At 40.9% G+C, this 18023-nt stretch overlaps 1 non-coding gene across 1 annotated transcript; it reads left to right on the forward strand.

The window, feature by feature from the left end:
* The first annotated feature begins 9376 nt into the window (after nucleotides 1–9376).
* On the forward strand, nucleotides 9377–9449 carry TRNAM-CAU (transfer RNA methionine (anticodon CAU)). Its single transcript has one exon. It is a non-coding gene; the product is annotated as a tRNA-Met (tRNA).
* The last annotated feature ends 8574 nt before the right edge of the window (nucleotides 9450–18023 follow it).

Raw genomic sequence — 18023 nt, forward strand, 5'->3', positions numbered from 1 at the left:
TTTCAGATAATTGAGAGGCTCAGCAATGTGGGAAAAGTTAGGGATGAACCGGTGATAGAAAGAAACCAGGCCTAAAAAGGTGCGTGTTTGTTTGAGATTTTTGGGAGGTGGAATATTAGAGATAGCAGAAGTACGTTCGGGATCGACGGCTACTCCCTGAGATGACACAATGTGACCTAAGAACTTTATAGAAGTTTGAGCTAGGGAAATTTTAGAGGGGTTAACTGTCAGACCAATAGAACGTAATCTGGAAAGAACTTGGTGTAGATGAGACATGTGGGACTCAAAATCTGGGCTAAAGATTAAAAGGTCATCAATATAAGGATAGAGAAATTTGTACTTGAAATCTGAGAATAAAGAATCTACTAATCTCTGCATGATTTGTGACCCCAAGTTCAATCCAAAAGGAACTTTTGTGAACTGAAAAAGGCCATTTGGGGTGATGAAAGCAGTAAGCCGACTGCTCCGAGAGTCCAAGGGGATTTGGTAGTAAGCAGAATTGAGATCTAAAAGAGAAAAATATTTAGCTTTAGAAAAAAAGTGGAAAGCGTTTTGCATTTTAGGAATAGGATAGGAATCATAGAGGATTTTGGAGTTTAATTTACGGTAATCAACTACCAGGCGCGAAGAACCATCAGGCTTGTCGACAAGAAATGCCGGGGATGCGTAATTGGAAGAAGACGGAACAATGGTACCATCCTGAAGCATTTTGTGAATAATGTCATCCATTTTTGCCATCCGAGGAGGGCTGAGATGGTAAGGAGGTGAACGAACAGGAGTTTGATCAATTAAATCAATGTGAGCCTGATAAGTAACCACAGAGCCTAGTTTATCAGTGATAACATCAGCGAATTGAGATTTTAAGGCATCAATTGCATCTAGTTGGGGAGCAGTGGCATAAATATGCTGATGACTGAAGACGTGGTTCATAGGGAAATCGAGGGGGTCCACCAAAGGAATTTGAACGTGTGGATTGAAAAAAAATGAGATAGAAGCCATAGCAGTATTATAAATAAGGCCAGTATGAGCAAAAAAATCATAACCGAGTATGACAGGGAGTGAGCAATTGCTAACCACTTGAAATTCAAATGGCCAAGAAAATTTGGAAATTTTAACACAGAGTTTTAGTTGACCCACGATTTCAAGAGAGTGTTGAGATATGGAGAGACATTTGAGGGTAGAAGGGCATAATTGAAGATGCGGATGTGTTTGTAAAAGTTGCTGGAAAAAAGAGAAACTGATTAGGGAAATCGCAGAACCAGAATCTAATAAGGCTAAGGAGGGAGTGTTATGTAACTGTACAAGAGTATAGGACTGTGATTGAGTACCAGAAGAGAATGCTGAAGAAACATGAGGCAGATTTTGCCCATGAGGTCGTGAGCTGCCTACTCACGACGGGAAGTGAAGTTTCCCAAGGTAAAATTGGTACATTCACGCGCTAAGTGCCCTATAGCCTGACACCGATAACAACGGAAACGAGAGATATTACCCTGAGAAGGTAGACGAGTGGTAGAAGGCGTGCGAATTGTTGAAATGTTGAACTGGGGAAGTGGAGTGGAAGAATAATAAGAAAAGTTACTATGGGTATTTAGAACATCTAGTTGAGCAATACTGTAAAGCTGAGGAACAGTAGTGGGTGGCGAAAAGGGATTAATGATTTGACGGAAGGCTGGAGAGGCATAAAATCGAATAAGAGAAATGATTTCCTGGGGATGTTGAGCAATAGCTAACACATCAGAATAGCCGATGATGGAGTCAAGATAATCATAAGCCGATTCATCGGGACGTTGATGACGTCTGATATACTTGTTACCGAGTTGTTGTCGGATCTCATAAGGCAAAAAATAAGTGTGTAAAACTGAACGAAAATGAGCCCAATCGTGAGAGGACTTCATATATTGAAGCCAAAAGTTACTAAGATGACCAGATGTTTTTGGGTAAAGCAATGAAAGCAATTGGGAAAACGGAGCTAAGTCAGTTTGTAGAAATTTGCGAACTGAAAAAAGCCATTGTGTCAAAGTATCAGGATCAGTAGACTGAATGACGGGTACCTGGTCAAGACATTTAGTGAGAATATGGAAATTAAGTGGTTGATGTGAAGAGGGGTTGTGATGATATGGAGATTCATAAAAATATTGCTGAGAAGGAGATGGTGGTGGAGTGCGCAAATCAGGAGTGTAGTGCTGTGCTGATTGAGTTTTGTTGACAGAAGGCAGAGGTGCCTGGTTAAGTGGAGGTTTCGACTGCAGTAAAAAGAGAAAGATCAGGATAGAGAGGGGTGTTAGGTGGAAGTGGGGGTGGTAGAGATTCAGAGCCTGCACTGGAAGAAACTGTCGTAGTAAAAGCACAAGATGTAGAAGTAACAAAAGGGTTATAAGACAGATTAGTAAAAGGATTGGGATCAGAAAAATTGAAATGAGGATCAAACGAAATATCAGAAGTATCGGAAGCGTAGGGAGAAAAATTGTCGGAGAAGTAAGCCATGTTGAAAAAGAGGAGAAAAAGAAAGGCAAAGTCTAGCGAGGTGAAATACTAAACCACCCAAGAAAAAAAAAAAAAAAAAAAAAAAAATTAAACCGGGCGAGTTGGCCGTGCGCGTAGAGGCGCGCGGCTGTGAGCTTGCATCCGGGAGATAGTAGGTTCGAATCCCACTATCGGCAGCCCTGAAAATGGTTTTCCGTGGTTTCCCATTTTCACACCAGGCAAATGCTGGGGCTGTACCTTAATTAAGGCCACGGCCGCTTCCTTCCAACTCCTAGGCCTTTCCTATCCCATCGTCGCCATAAGACCTATCTGTGTCGGCGCGACGTAAAGCCCCTAGCAAAAAAAAAAAAAAAAAAATATTAAGCAACTAAGGCCGTAACAAAGTGGAGATTTAAAGTAGTAATGGACTACACAATTCGAGTTTATGCTGCGATATATACTCTGCTACCATGTGTAACGGGGCCCATGGGAGTAATATACGGTATATTATGTATAATAGTGCTAAAAACTGTGTTTTGGACGTCAATGTGTTTTAGAATTAAGAGTTAATCCATTTCAACATTTCAAATCGTATTGTCATAATTTTTAATGTGTATATTATTCTTGTTTTAAATATTGTTATCACTGAAATCAGATTTACATTCAATGTAATGAAATTTGTAACAACAACCCAAAAATGACAAACCTTGAGGCAACAGTATAGGCTGATGATGCTTAAGAATAAAAGCGAAACATGTCCCGGTAAATTAGTGTTGTAACATTACAACTTAGCAACACAAACTGTAATTTGTATTGAAAAGGTGGATCAAAATAACCAACAAATTGTTAGTATATCATAGCATGGTTCAATATGGGTCTAATAATGAGATTAGTTACATGTAATCAGTGGTATGTTCCGAGCTGTCAGCAGAGAGATGGCGTGGAATGACATTAGTAGACGAATAAGTTTGAATGGCGTTTATAAAAGTAGGAAAGATCACAATATGAAGATAAAATTGGAATTCAAGAGGACAAACTGGGGTAAATATTCATTTATAGGAAGGGGAGTTAGGGACTGGAATAACTTGCCAAGGGAGATGTTCAATAAATTTCCAATTTCTTTGAAATCATCTAGGAAAAGGCTAGGAAAGCCACCTGGGCGACTGCCCTAAATGCAGATCAGTATTGATTGTATATTGTATTCATGATCTAACGCAGTACAGTACCGATAACCATTGCTTCAGCAATAGTTTAGGTCAACATCTGTGGTATTCGTAGCGTGTTCAATGTGTTCGCTTTAAAATAACATAATTTCTCTAGGAATACTAAAGTAATTGTGTGTTTAACGAGTGACGTATACAGTAGAACAGTGTGTATTCATCATGTTGTGCCATGCGAAGCATTCTTCTTATACAGAGTGCCGCTTTTAATTCATTCACAAATTTCCTGGCATCCTCCCTCCCCAAGGAGTACGGTACGTAAATTCGTAAAAAGTTCCGCACCACCGGGTCCATTCTTAACAAGAAATCACACAGGAGACAAACCGTTTTTTTCAGAGGAAAAGCTGGATGAAATAGGAGCTCTCTTGGAAAGAACTCCAACAAAATCCTTGTCGCGTCTCGCCGTACAAGCTAATGTATCATTATCTTCTGCCCACAAAGCAACAAAACTGTTGAAAGCAAAACCGTACAAACCCACCCCTGCCTAATATTTAAGAGGACCTGACAGTTTCGCTAGGGTTCGGTATTATAACTGGTTGCTTCAGTCAGTTCAGGATGGATATGTTGAACCAGAACTTTTATTTTATAGTGATGAAGCTTGGATACACTTAAGTGGCTATGTAAATAGTCAAAACAGTCACTACTGGTGTGCAGAAAATCTCCACCAGCTGCATGTCCATCCACTTTATGATGTAGAGATAGGAGTTTGGTGCGCAATAAGTGCTTGCAGAATTATAGGGCATATTTTTTTCTGTGAAACAATAAATACTGATCGATGTATAGACCGCATTCTCAGACCATTCTTTCAAAAGCTGACAGAAGAAGAAAGGTGTAATGGTTACTTCATGCAAGATAATGCAACGGCACACACTGCTAATCAGTGTATGGAGGTAATACGGGAAGTTTTTGAAGATCATGTAGTTAATTATCCCCCTAGATCTCCTGATTTAAATCTATGTGATTATTACCTGTGGGGGATGCTGAAGGGAAAAGTGTATGTGAACAAACCTCACACAAGAGAACATTACACAGTTATTTCAAACATCACATGGGCTGAGATGCGCCGAGTGTCTGAAAACCTATTTACGAGGTGTCAGGCATGTTTGACAGCTGAAGGACAACATTTTGAACATCAAATGTAATACCAGGTAGGTTTTAGACTAATAGTTTCACTAGAATTGTATTTCTATAAGTGTGAATTGCCGTGAGTAGTGGGGAGGAAAAGCGTGCATTATACTGGCTACCGACGGAGTGTCATTGCGCCAGCCGTGCCATGCACTGAGTGGTGCTGCGGAGCGAGCTAAAATAAAGACCCTGTATCTATAGTTGTCTTGTGTCTTTTTCAATCTAATGTGTGGTAAATTTAAATCATTCCTTCTGTGTGTATCATACGATTGTGTATTTTTATGAGATATCAGATCATCAAGATTTTCGTTGATATTAAAGATGCAATGAAATATGTATAGTGATGGGAGAGTCATAACTGCAAGTTCTTGAAACATAGGCCTGCATGACTCCCTATTGGCCTTGCCTTTTATACATCTTATTGCCCTTTTTTTCCACTTAAACACATCTTGCACACCTGTCGAATTCCCCTAAAATATGGAACTGTATGACAAACAAGAATGGAAGAAAGCATAGTATGCATACCACATCTGATTACTACTAACTGACTCTTTCAGTCTTTGAAGTAAAAATAACCCTCTAGACAGTCTTTTACATAACTTTTGTGTGTGAGTATATCAGGTTAACTTAGAATCCAAATGTATTCCCACTAAATTTACAGAACTAATTTCATTCTCATCTAAGGTTGATTTAACTAAGTGAAAATAAATACAGAGCACCACATACAACTTATTTATATATACAGAAAAGTAAAATGAAAGCTCATCATGACACTTTGGGCTATTAGTCTATTGAATAGTAACCGTGGAGCTGATCATAACTACCAATGTGACCTACCTATTAGGAAGGTGCTGACTTTCATCCAAGAAAGTTGATTCTTCCAAATCTGACTCAACAGCTGCCTCTTTTCTTAGACAATGTTCAATACCTCAGTGTTGGTATTTTCTCCACCCAACTTGTCCGTTACAGCCGACGCCAACACCACATCTCAAAGGCTTCTAGCCTCTTAATATCATTCTTGGTTAATGTCCAGCTCTCGGCACAATACAGTGCAACAGACCAAACATAAGATTTTATTATTCTTTTACATAAGGTAATGTACATTGTTTACTGGCACTGAAGGGACTCCATCTCTGAAGGCTTGCTTTGCTATTGCTATTCATGTTCTTATTTCAGGGTGACACTGAAGGTTTTCTGTTATGATCTGACCAAGGTGTTTGAACTGTGCTACCTGTTGTTTATAGGCTCGCCACTGATCATCACGTGCAATGGACGTGGGTTCCTAACTAAACATTATGACTTTTGTTTTATTAATATTCATTTTGTCCGGCTCCATGGCTGTATGGTTAGCGTGCTGGCCTTTGGTCACAGGGGTCCCGGGTTCGATTCCCGGCAGGGTCGGGAATTTTAACCATCATTGGTTAATTTCGCTGGCACAGGGGCTGGGTGTATGTGTCGTCTTCATCGTCATTTCATCCTCATCACGACGCGCAAGTCACCTAAAGGAGTCAAATCAAAAGACCTGCACCTGGCGAGCCGAACATGTCCTCGGACACTCCCGGCACTAAAAGCCATATGCCATTTCATTTCAATATTCATTTTCATACCAAATTCCTTAGCTTCTTCATTCAGCTTTAGCATCAGTTTGGATAAAGTTGTTGAACTACCTGCAACTATAGCTTGATCATTGGCAAATTTGATGGTCTGCATTAGTCTCCCTCTTATTTTCACCCCAAGCTTGGTTTTTGTTAGAGATTCATTGATGATTTTCTCAGCAAAGACATTAAACAGGAATGGTGAGAGCAGACAGCCTTGTCTCACTTCTTTCATTATCTGTACAGCGGCTGTTAGTTCATTGACAAACCTGATAACTGCATTTTGATGTCTATATAAATAACAGCTGTATCATGCGATGTGGGCAACCTATCTCAACGAGAAATGGAAACAGTTTGTTCCATGGCACTTTATCAAATGCTTTCTCGTAAGCAATGAAGCATATGTAAAAATTCCTTCCGCAGCCCCACAAGCTTTCTCCCATACAGCATAGTGTAACTATGACATCATGTGTAGACAAATCTCTGCTGAAACCAAGCTGAGTGTCGCCAAGGTTCTGCTCAATGTAACTCTCCATTCTGCATTTTATGATATGGAGGAACATCTTAGATGTGTGAGTGATTGAACTTATCATGCTATAGTCATTACAACCAGGAGAAAAACCTTTTTGTAAACTTAGTGAAATAGCTGTGTTTAATATGGAACAAAGATGAGAGTTACTGTTTGTAAGTGGTATGTTACAAGTTATTATCCACAAGATTTTTTCTGCATTGAAAGTTATTATACAAGAATATAACAAAGGTATTTTATTGGTCCACCTATCCACTTTATGTGGTCACATTCATATACAGCTATAGAGTTACGGTACATGTTTCGCCCTTTCTAGGGAGCACCTTCAGCCTTTAGTCAATCTTAAAATGTTGAACTTAAATATTATATCAAGTGTGAAACAAGAAGCTAGATACCTAATTAATATTGTAAAGCTAAAACTAGTATACAAAGTTATTTAAAATATGGACAATACTATATTAAAGCTATGATAACATAATAGATTAAAACTATCTCAACATCAGTCTAAAACCATGCATCTGAAACTAAAACTAGATCTTCATCTTTCTAGAACGTGTGGAACTTGTATATTCCCGAATGTGTAATTCCCAGAAAGTCACAAAAGATCTTTCCTAAAGTTAAAGTTTGTGTGTTCAAACTGAATAAAGATGATTGAATTTGTACAAGAATATAATTTTTGAGTGAGTTCGGAAGTACATAGTTAATGCCAGTGGCGTGCACTGAACCCCATCTACCCCAGCGCTGCTGGGGTAAATAACTTTGTATTTACATTTTCTTGTTATTCCTTAGAACTTTTTTTATAAAGTTGAAAAAGCTGCAAACATCTAAGCCAAGACAAGTACATCTGTCTTGACAATCCGGTCGCTCTACTGCAGTTTAGGTTCTCCAGCGAGCTGCATTTCCTTGTCGGCGCGAAAGAGAACTACACCAGCGAAATTTCAGTAGCTTGGTTCTTGTCCGGGGAGCGGGGCGGGGCTGTGGGCGCCTCCCCCAACAGCAATTTACGGCGACAGGCCAGCTAGCTTGAGAAAGGTATGTTAGTTTTAATACTTGACACTCGAAGTGTTCAGCGCCACAGATTAGAGGCTACAAGAAAAATATCAACATGTTAACAGTATAGCCACTTGCACATCGCCTTGCTAACAAAAATAGAGCCAGTATATGAAATCAATTTTAATATAGAAGAATATATTTTATTCCTGGATTTCAGCATGTATAAAGCTTTTTGAGCAATTCATTGATGGCATGTGTAGAGTATGTTTTCCGATAGCCGCAGAAAAATATTTAGGTTGCCTAGCATGAACACAGAGCGTGAAGTAAAATAATTTTGTATTTGGTTGTCTGTGATGGTGGTATATAGTGAATTTTTTAGTGTTTCTCTTGGATTATAGGTGAAGTTTCCGTGAGTTCTGTGCCATTCTTCATGAATATAACGTGTGTTATAGCACGTGACGAATATTTTCCCTCGCTTGTCCGTGATGCACGTACACTCAGTAAGCGAGTGAAACTATAAAACTTCGGCGACGGTAAAATACCAGTTAAATTTTGCTCATACAGTTTAGGTTAGGCTTTTTAAGTTAAAAAGAAACAGTCCCAGTGTATTTTTGTGAAAGCATGACTGTACTTTCACGAAGTGTCACCGGCTGAAATTGTAAGTACCTACATTGTTTAAAATCTGCTATAGATTAAGTTATGATGGTGTCGTCACTGCAGTGGATATCAATTTGGAAGTATGTGCGAACGTGTGGTTGAAAATATTCTTGAAAGACCTTTCTGATGTACATCTTTCCATGAAAAATTCAGCCTTATAAAATGGTAATGTTGACTCTAGAGAGTGTAGTGGGGCTACGATTGTTAATATTTTAAAATACATTTTTGCACCTGGGGTAACGAACGTGTTCACCGCCGCCACTGGTTAGTGCTATCGTAAATAATATAACGGGTGAGTATGCAAAGTTTGTCAATAGACAATAGAGGCAGTTATAAAATAAGGCGTTAGCTGGAATCGCTGCTAAGAATATCATAAAGGTGAACTGAAGAAAACTGTGTAGTCACATTGGATGTTAGCCCCTTTGTAGAGAGTACTAGATAGTTGAATGGACCGTTATTTCTATGTAAATCTAGATGTTATACACGTCCTCCCGTTACGGTTACAGCAGTGTAAGCTGTTCAAGCGAGCCCGCGCGCTGTATGGAACAACTGCTTAACGGACTGCGATGTTAAAATGCAGACCACGCATTCTATGCAGGAGATATTGAATTGATACTTTCTAGTTCGACAAACAGAACGCGGAGGGTATTATTTGTGCAATAATCAGAAATATTGCCTAACGTTCGTTAAGTCGTGATCCCACTCAGCTCCTCAATTGCAGTATTTGAAAGTTATATCATCCCGCATTATGTTTGGAAAGGTAAAGATATATAGTTGTACGGTGAACGTCATAAGCCTCGGTAGCGCAGTAGGCAGCGCGTAAGTCTCATAATCTTAAGGTCGTGAGTTCGATCCTCACCCGGGGCATAACTTTTTACTTTTATTTCTTTCTTGTATTGAAATGTGCTTTCCATATGCTTTGTATTTTAAGGAAAATTTCCTAACATAATCGGAAAAATATATCGGTACTGTTGCTTGTAATAAGGTACTTACAATTACTATTATTATTATTTATTATTATTATTATTATTATTAAGTTATCAATACGGTTCAGAACTATGAAGTTTATATCCTATAATACGGTATTTGTTGTCGTGTCAATAATGTTTTTTCAATTATTGCGCTGAAACTTTTCAAATGGGCTAATACACAGTATGCCATATTTGAATTTTACGAGGTTTCAAATGGACTAAAACTATATATTTCTTTCTTCTTAATCCGTTTACCCTCCAGGGTTGGTTTTTGTCTCGGACTCAGCGAGGGATCCCACCTCTACCAAAGTGTCCTGGAGCGTGAGACTTCGGGTCGGGGGATAAAACTGGGGACCAGTACCTCGCCCAGGCTACTATGCTGGATGGATGGGAAGATTGGAAGGGATAGACAAGAAAGAGGGAAGGAAGCGGCCATGGCCTTAAGTTACCATCCCGGGATTTGCCTGGAGGAGAAGTGCGAAAGCACGGAAAACCACTTCGAGGATGGCTGAGGTGGGAATCGAACCCTCCTCTACTCAGTTGATCTCCCGAGGCTGAGTGAACCCCGTTCCAGCGCCCATACCACTTTTCAAATTTCGTGACAGGGCCGGTAATCGAACCCGGGCCATCGGGGGTGGCAGCTAATCACACTAAACACTACACCACAGGGGCGGACACCAAAACTATATTTTGTCTGAAATACATAGTGCTTCTGTTTTTTTGGTCCTAACAGTATATTAGGCATTGTTTTCCTTTCAGAAATAATCATGTAGAAAATTCTGACCTTCAGATTCAGATTACTGTTCATATACTATTCGTGTTGCCAGGCAGACGAATGAACTCGGTATAAGATTCCTTAAAAAAAAATCATTACTTCAAAAGTGCCATGCACAGATACTCAAACTGCGTAGAACACCCGATTTGATTCCCAATCCGACCTATCTCATTCAATCTGCCTATTGTTATCGTTCTGCAAGCACTTACTCAGCAGTTTCCCAGTTTGTAAAATCAATCCCGTTACAAACGTTTGGCCATTGCGCGTAAGTTACGTAATTGCGATAAATCGGCACGGCACCGCCCGAGGTGCCAAGCAATCTGCATGGTGGTTGTCAGCAGATTCGGCCGGAAGGACGTGGGTTCGAATCCCCGTCAGGAAGTCGTACAATTTAAGAAACAAGATTTCCACTTCCGGAGGTGCATATGACCCTGAGGTTCACTCAGCCTACACCAAAAATGAGTACCAGATTAATTTCTGGGGGCAAAGGCGGCCGGGCGTAGAGCTAACCACTCTACCCCATCACGTGCCGAGGTTAACGATGGTGGAAGCCTTTACCTTCCACTCCTCCAAGGGCCTTCATGGCCTGTACGGAGGTGACTTTGCTTTGCTTTGGTTGTCAGCAGAACAGCGGTTTCATCGAACCTTGAGCCCACAGGAAACCTGACGATGACCCCATCTTATACAGCGGAAACATTGCAAGAATTGCTGAGGGCGGCGATTCGATCTCACAGCTGCTCTTCCTTGCTATTGGTTGGTTCCTCGTTCCCTGCATGCAGTTGCAGGAGTACCGGTATCGCTGGTGATCCTCTCCTGGCGGGCCGGCACTTTCCCCTTCCTGGTGTAGGGGTGGCATCTTCCAAACGTCGCTCTCTGCTCGGCAGTGTGGGTGAGGTGGGGTTAGGGGTTCTCCTTTCTAGTGGTGTCCCACCCGACCTAAGCTTTAAGACCTTCTTCCTGGTTGGTGGCTACTGTTATACCTGACGAGAATATTCTGGAAACGTATTCTTCAAGACTAAAACGACAATGCTTCTCGAAACACCTAGAAATAGGGCATACTTACGTGACATGTATTATCGGCACACTTTAACTGGATGCATTTATGTACGGGGGTGAGGAGTAAGGAGGGAGCTGTCCTGGTTCCGGTAGTGCTGCCAGCTGAATGAAAATGAAATCTGAATTGAATCGAGAATATGATCGATCGATATGACGTTATTACGTTATTATCTTAAGCCAACAACTGTGTCACATATACGTTATATAACATTTCTCGATGCGAATCTTGTTCCTAGCATGAATTCTATAGTTTGACTTTGCTGTGTAAACAACAACAGTACTAGTACGTAAAGTGCACGCCAGATGTCGCACAACGATGCTTAAGCATAGCCGACTACAGTTACAGTACTGTAGATGGCTCTGTACTTAAGCGATTCATAGTTTGTGTTTCAAAGGTTGCCAGTACGAATCTCGAAGATTGCCGAGGTCGACCGATTCAGCACTAGGGTGTAAATGCATCCAGATAAAGTGTGCCGATAATACCTGCACTACAGGTTTAAAAGTCCGTAGATGAAAGCGCGACTGGAATCCGAGACCTCTCCATTAGAAAAGCCCCGACTAACCACTCGACCACAAAGCACATCTGCGGATCAGTATTAGGTGATAAGACAATGGGGTTTGCATCCACCTTCGTACGTCGCATGTCCACGATTTTTTCGGCTGGGTGGCTTTCTTCTCTGCTGCTACTCAGTCGGCCCAAGAACAATCAATAGGCAGACGCATAGTTGGCTGTCGCCTCCCCACTCCACGATGTTTTATACCTGCCTTATTAAGGATGTGGTCACAACTCTCCCCGACCTGTTTATTCGCCGTGAAATCGGCCAGGCTGGTTACCCCATCTACGATGTACTGCGGCTCCGGGACGACTTCACTGGTCAACTTTCGCCGGAGTTTCTGGCCTTCTTCCTCCATTCAGAAGCCACGGCAGCCCTGATCTCCAACGGCGCAACCATCAACGGCAGGCTCCATGAAGTGGTCTCTACTCCGGAGGAACTCATCGAGGCACGGCGCCACCATCCTCATCCCATCTCCACTGTTCATGTCCGTCCCCTCGCACATTCCCCCAGTCTCCAGCGCCCCCACGTCATAACGTCCACCTCATCCCTACTACTACCACTACCACTACCATCACCACTTCTGCCCATACTACCCCGTCCACTTCTCTTCTTCATCCAACGAATAGCCACCTCACTCTTATCATGTCCACACCCACCACCTCCCTCCCTGCCACACTATCCAGTCCACCCCCACCCCCTGCCAACTACACGGATGCCGCCATTGCAGCTCAGCCCATCTCCCGAGACGAAGCAACCACAGCAACGCCCATCCACCAGCAGTCTCCATCTCCGAGCTGTGTCATCCGTGGAATTGACCCCGCCATCACCGAACGGAACATACTGGACGAACTACAACTGGCAGGCGTCCCAGCCCGTCGGGCGTTTCGTACCTTCAGCGCCAACGGCCCGACCTTCATGGTTCGTCTACAACTCTCCTCCGCAGCCGACGTAGACCATTTACTCACCACCGGCGTCCGTTTTCGCAGGCGGACCTTTCAAGTGGAGCCTTCTCGCTCCCCACCCCGCCCCGGCCGCTCCCCTCCTCTTACTCCTTCTCATAGCCCACAGCCCGCTCCGCCACCCCCTTCCCCCGCAAGCTGTCCACCTACCCGCTCCACAACCGAGCTTCCTCATATCGCCCCTCCCGACACTAGACCTTCTTCGCCTCCTTGCCACTTCCATTACCAATATTACCACAACCCTTTACTACCTTCTCTCACAACACTACCCTCCTCCTTCCTCCAACTTTCTACCAGCACAATTTATGTAATACACTTATATAATTCTCTGTAAATCTATGTCACTTTCTGTATGCGCGTCCGAGCTACTTCGGTATTAAATAAATTCATTGTCCCCTCTTCCTCTGGTGTGTGTAGGAGTTCGCTTGTGCGGGGTGCTTTGGAGCCTTTCCCTGGATCCCGGCTTGTTGTGACGGTGCCCTTACGCCAACTTCATTAACTGTCTTCCTCTTCTGGTATGTACGACACATACCCCCTCCACTTTAATCTTCTTCATTGACATTTTTCCTTTACATGGCCGAAGAGCTCCTTTGTTGAGCTGATGGCCCGCCCCTCCTCGTATGAGGAGAGGGAATGAAATAACTTGTTTTCGCTTCGCTTCGTTTGGGGTTTGTATATTTTTAATTCTTATAATTCTTAGTTTGAGGTGGCTAAAATAGTTTTTTCCCCACAAAGTAGGGGACAGTCGCACCCCCATCCCCACCGCTAATTACGGCCACTGCGTGGTGGTAGTGTTAACAACACCAGAACGCCAATATTAAACATCCCCTTCAACACGTTCAAATCTGGCCAGAGAGATCCTCTAGATGGCTCGCCTAACCCTTCATGGGTACGGAATGAAAATATGCATATCAAACAAATTAAATGAAACGGAAGGAAGTAGTCCCATTTAATGTAATGGTAAAATAGCAGAGATCTTATACCACTAGCTTTGCCCATCCCTTACCCTGTCATTTGGGTTGCGTAGTCGAAAAAAGTGGATAGCCGACCTGGTGATTCGGGTACACACTGTATACAGCTTGAGCCAGTAAGAATGTCCGACTCAAATTCCTCTGGACCTGTTAAATATGTCGATGTTTTGTTTCCATATTCTTAAATTACATTTACTGTAAGGGTCTCATAAAACAACATGTTTTTCATTACCATCAGATTTCAACTTCGTATTTTAATGTAGAATGTGTCTATAGTTTCGGAATCGCACTTGGGCCGGCGAGCTACCATGAACATGTGCGACGATAATGTTCAGTATATCACTGTAAAAAGGAAGGACTGATCTACCTACAACCAAGAGCCTGACCTCGTATGACATCATCGGGTGATGCAATTGCATCGCCGTCTTAAGGTACTAAAATCGATGTACCGAGTGGCTATCAGTTAGTGTAGTTCTAAAATCTGGCTTGGTACAACGTTGTGTGAGAAGTCCTTTCATTTACCTCAGTCGGTTCCACAAGTAAATTGTGAAAATTAAATCAAACAGTGGACATCTGAAAAAAACTGTGGTGCGAATGAGTACGAAAAAACTCTTTCTATACCGAAGACATCGATGGTCCGCCTTTATTTGAGCCCCTTGCAACTTTACATCTAATGTATTGAATCAAAATATATTATGTACCACAGGGGTCCCGGGTTCGATTCCCGGCAGGGTCGGGAATTTTAACCATAATTGGTTAATTTCGCTGACACGGGGGATGGGTGTATGTGTCGTCTTCATCATCATTTCATCCTTATCACGACGCGCAGGTCGCCTACGGGTGTCAAATCAAAAGACCTGCATCTGGCGAGCCGAACTTGTCCTCGAACACTCCCGGCACTAAAAGCCATACGCTATTTCATGTACCAAATGTAGTACTGGCGGAAAAGTTAAACGCGGAATAAAATAAAATAAGTTATTTTTGACTAAAATATCTCGCGTTGTTGTTGTTGTTCATTACGCACCTAATTAGGGTGGTGTTTCTATTTTCTATTATTTGCTACTATTTGCTGAAGCGTTTTTACCCTGAAAACAGTGCTGTGGTCATTCCTGACTTCTGGTGTAGGGGAAAATCGAACACAACTTCAATGACGTAATATATTGGCAGAGCTCTATCACACTGTCTTTTTTCATATCATTGTCTTTATACACCACTGAAAGTTCACTTTTCAAACGCATTAAATCAAAATATTCTCCATAAGTATCTTGGAAGGATTTGCAAACATCAACACAAACAGACCGACTGTAGAACAAAACACCTTATAACGACTTATAAACATAAATGTACACAGTTATAAATTCAAATGTTGAAAATCAACTTATAATTACAAAATCAAATTCAGTACTATTACCATACCTACCTTATTTCTTGAATTGTAGATCAATTGTTCTAGTTTTCCAGACAAGCACTTCTATCACCTGCTTCTGAAACTGAAGGGGGAATGGGGGTGGTTGATCACAGACTTTCTAGGGGACCATTCTCAATGTTCATCAGTGCAAGAACAGAAAGCCTAGCCCACTGCCTTCTTTCTGCAGACGAACTTGTGGCAGGAATAGTTGAAACTAACTGGACAAATTTTGTTGTCTCTGGGAAAATCGAACACAACTTCAATGACGTAATATATTGGCAGAGCTCTATCACACTGTCTTTTTTCATATCATTGTCTTTATACACCACTCAAAGTTCACTTTTCAAACGCATTAGATCAAAATATTCTCCATAATTATCTTGGAGGGATTTGAAAATCTCTTCTAGGAATGGGTGTAAAAACGCAGCAAACTGATAACCATCTAACAAGCCCAAGAACTTTAACTCTTACAGTGCCAAGATGCCGATGCATCGGCACTTACATTCTGTACGAAAAATGCCAGGATGCCGATTCCATCGGCACCCTCTTATAAGTGGTGTAGTTATGTAGTAAGGCGCTAGATTGCGTCACAAATCAAGTAGAATGAAGGTAGAATGTTTGTAATTCCTTCTTATGTCATTAGATGGCACTGACATAGGTTCATTTTTGCTAGTTTACTCGTCGATTGCGAGTGTATGATCTGTGAGCGCTTGACATCTATGATCCAATATGGCAGCCTCCTTGTTTGTTTATGTCCGCTTGTTGTGACTTGTTTTCAATAATTTTACGTTCTAATTGACGCATTTGAGTTACTTATCGTAATATATTAAGTTTATTATTATTTATACTGCAGTTATAATTACCTAGCAATTTATTTAGGTCGTAGTAAAGTTGTAAATAGTACGATTATCACAACAAGGCATGTCGTCACGTAGGCCTAATTCGGGAGAAGAAATTGAGGAACTTTTGGGTTGCTTTGAAGATGTAAGCGACTCTAATTTTATCGAAAGTGATGATGATATTTTATGGGTCTTCAGGTAGCGCACCAGAGAGTGATGGAGCCGTGCCATTGGCTAATGGGCTTACAACATTTCGTGTAATGTCAAAGATTTATAGTGACAGTGCTAATGAAAATGACAGTGACAGTGAATTAAATGATTCTTGGACTGAATGCATATTCCCTGAAAGTAATGTTGTCCATCCCCACCATTTTTATCAAATCCCAGGGCCTAAACACGTAGGCCTACCTCAATCTGATGCTCCGCCCATAGAATATTTCAATCTGTTCTTTGCACTTTCATTTCTGACACTATTAGTTGATTTTGTATGTTGTTCTGATCTTCTGAACTATTCTGTAGTAACAAATACTGCTACTAGACACAGTTCTCTCAAATGATAACTATTACTTTCTCAAAATTCATAAAATATTCAATCGTTGACAGGTTCGTGTCTTTCTCTCCACATGTTCAATGTTTTTGGAAATTAATTTATAAATTGTAAAGTAGACCTACATTAACAACATAAATTGGTATATATGATCCCAGATATGAGATAAGATTAAATATCTTCACTTAGTCACTTTGAGTTTATTGTAAAATGTGCTAATTAATTTCCTTTTTTTAAAAAATAAAACATAATATTTTTGTGCACATTATTCCACGAAATTTTGTTTTTTGAAATGCAAGTCACGTATTTATATTCCTTGGAGTATATCAAGCTCACATACTAAATTTTACCTCCATATCTTTTAAACTGGGACGTAAATAAAATATTTTATACAGTAATGCAAAATCCATTGAAACATGCTTGGCATTCTATGCATATGATGACCTATTATGGGTCGGCATCCAAAGGGTTAACTTCGAGTTTTCAGAAAACCTCTGACCTATGCTTAGTCTGATGACATCTAAAATCTCATTATAGAGACGTTTATATACCATCTCTTGGTTCTCTCCAGGGACTGATTATCAAGATCGTTTAGATGGAGAGCAAATTTCAGCAACAAATTCATCCATTACCTTGCAGAAATACTCAAAATTGCTTCTTAAACTTATAATGTGTTTCTCAAAGGTTGCAATTTGTTTGCTGCAAAAAGCAATGCCTGACATTTTTTTAAGCAGAAAATAGCATCAGCAAGAAATGAAAAACAATGCATTTTAGCATATTTAGAAGACCTCTGGCACAAACAACAGTATCAACATTCCCTTCAGAATCTTCATTTTCCACGATGGTTTCAAATAACTGTTCAAAATCAGCTCGGTGACTGCTTATAGTTTCGATAATTCGGCTGTGAAAATTTGATCGGATTGCTGAAACCGAAGGCAGCCTTTTTTTTTTTTTTTTTTTTTTACAATTAGATCAAGTGCATGTTCATTTTGATGACTTAGGAAAAAAAGCTTGAAAATCCAGAAATTTTAATGAAGACCTTTACTTGTTTTATAAAACCAGCTGACTAAGAAAGAATAACGTTAAGTTTATGAGCATAGCAGGTAACGAAAATTTCAGCTTTAAAATGACTGCGAAGTTTTGCCTGTAAACCATTATGCTCCGAAGCCATTACGGCCGCACCGTCGTACGTTTGAGCGATTAATTTTGAGCCACATTTAAAATCGTCGATTGTTTGAAGGGTGTTTTGCAGTAAACCATCAGCGGATCTATCAGAGCTAACATCTGAAAAAATGTCTTCGTTCTTCAACAAATCCTTCTTTAATTGTGTACCGCATAATTGTAGCCATTTGCAATTT

The sequence above is a fragment of the Anabrus simplex genome, chromosome 1 (genome assembly GCF_040414725.1).
Source record: "Anabrus simplex isolate iqAnaSimp1 chromosome 1, ASM4041472v1, whole genome shotgun sequence".
Classification (NCBI taxonomy): Eukaryota; Metazoa; Arthropoda; class Insecta; order Orthoptera; family Tettigoniidae; genus Anabrus; species Anabrus simplex.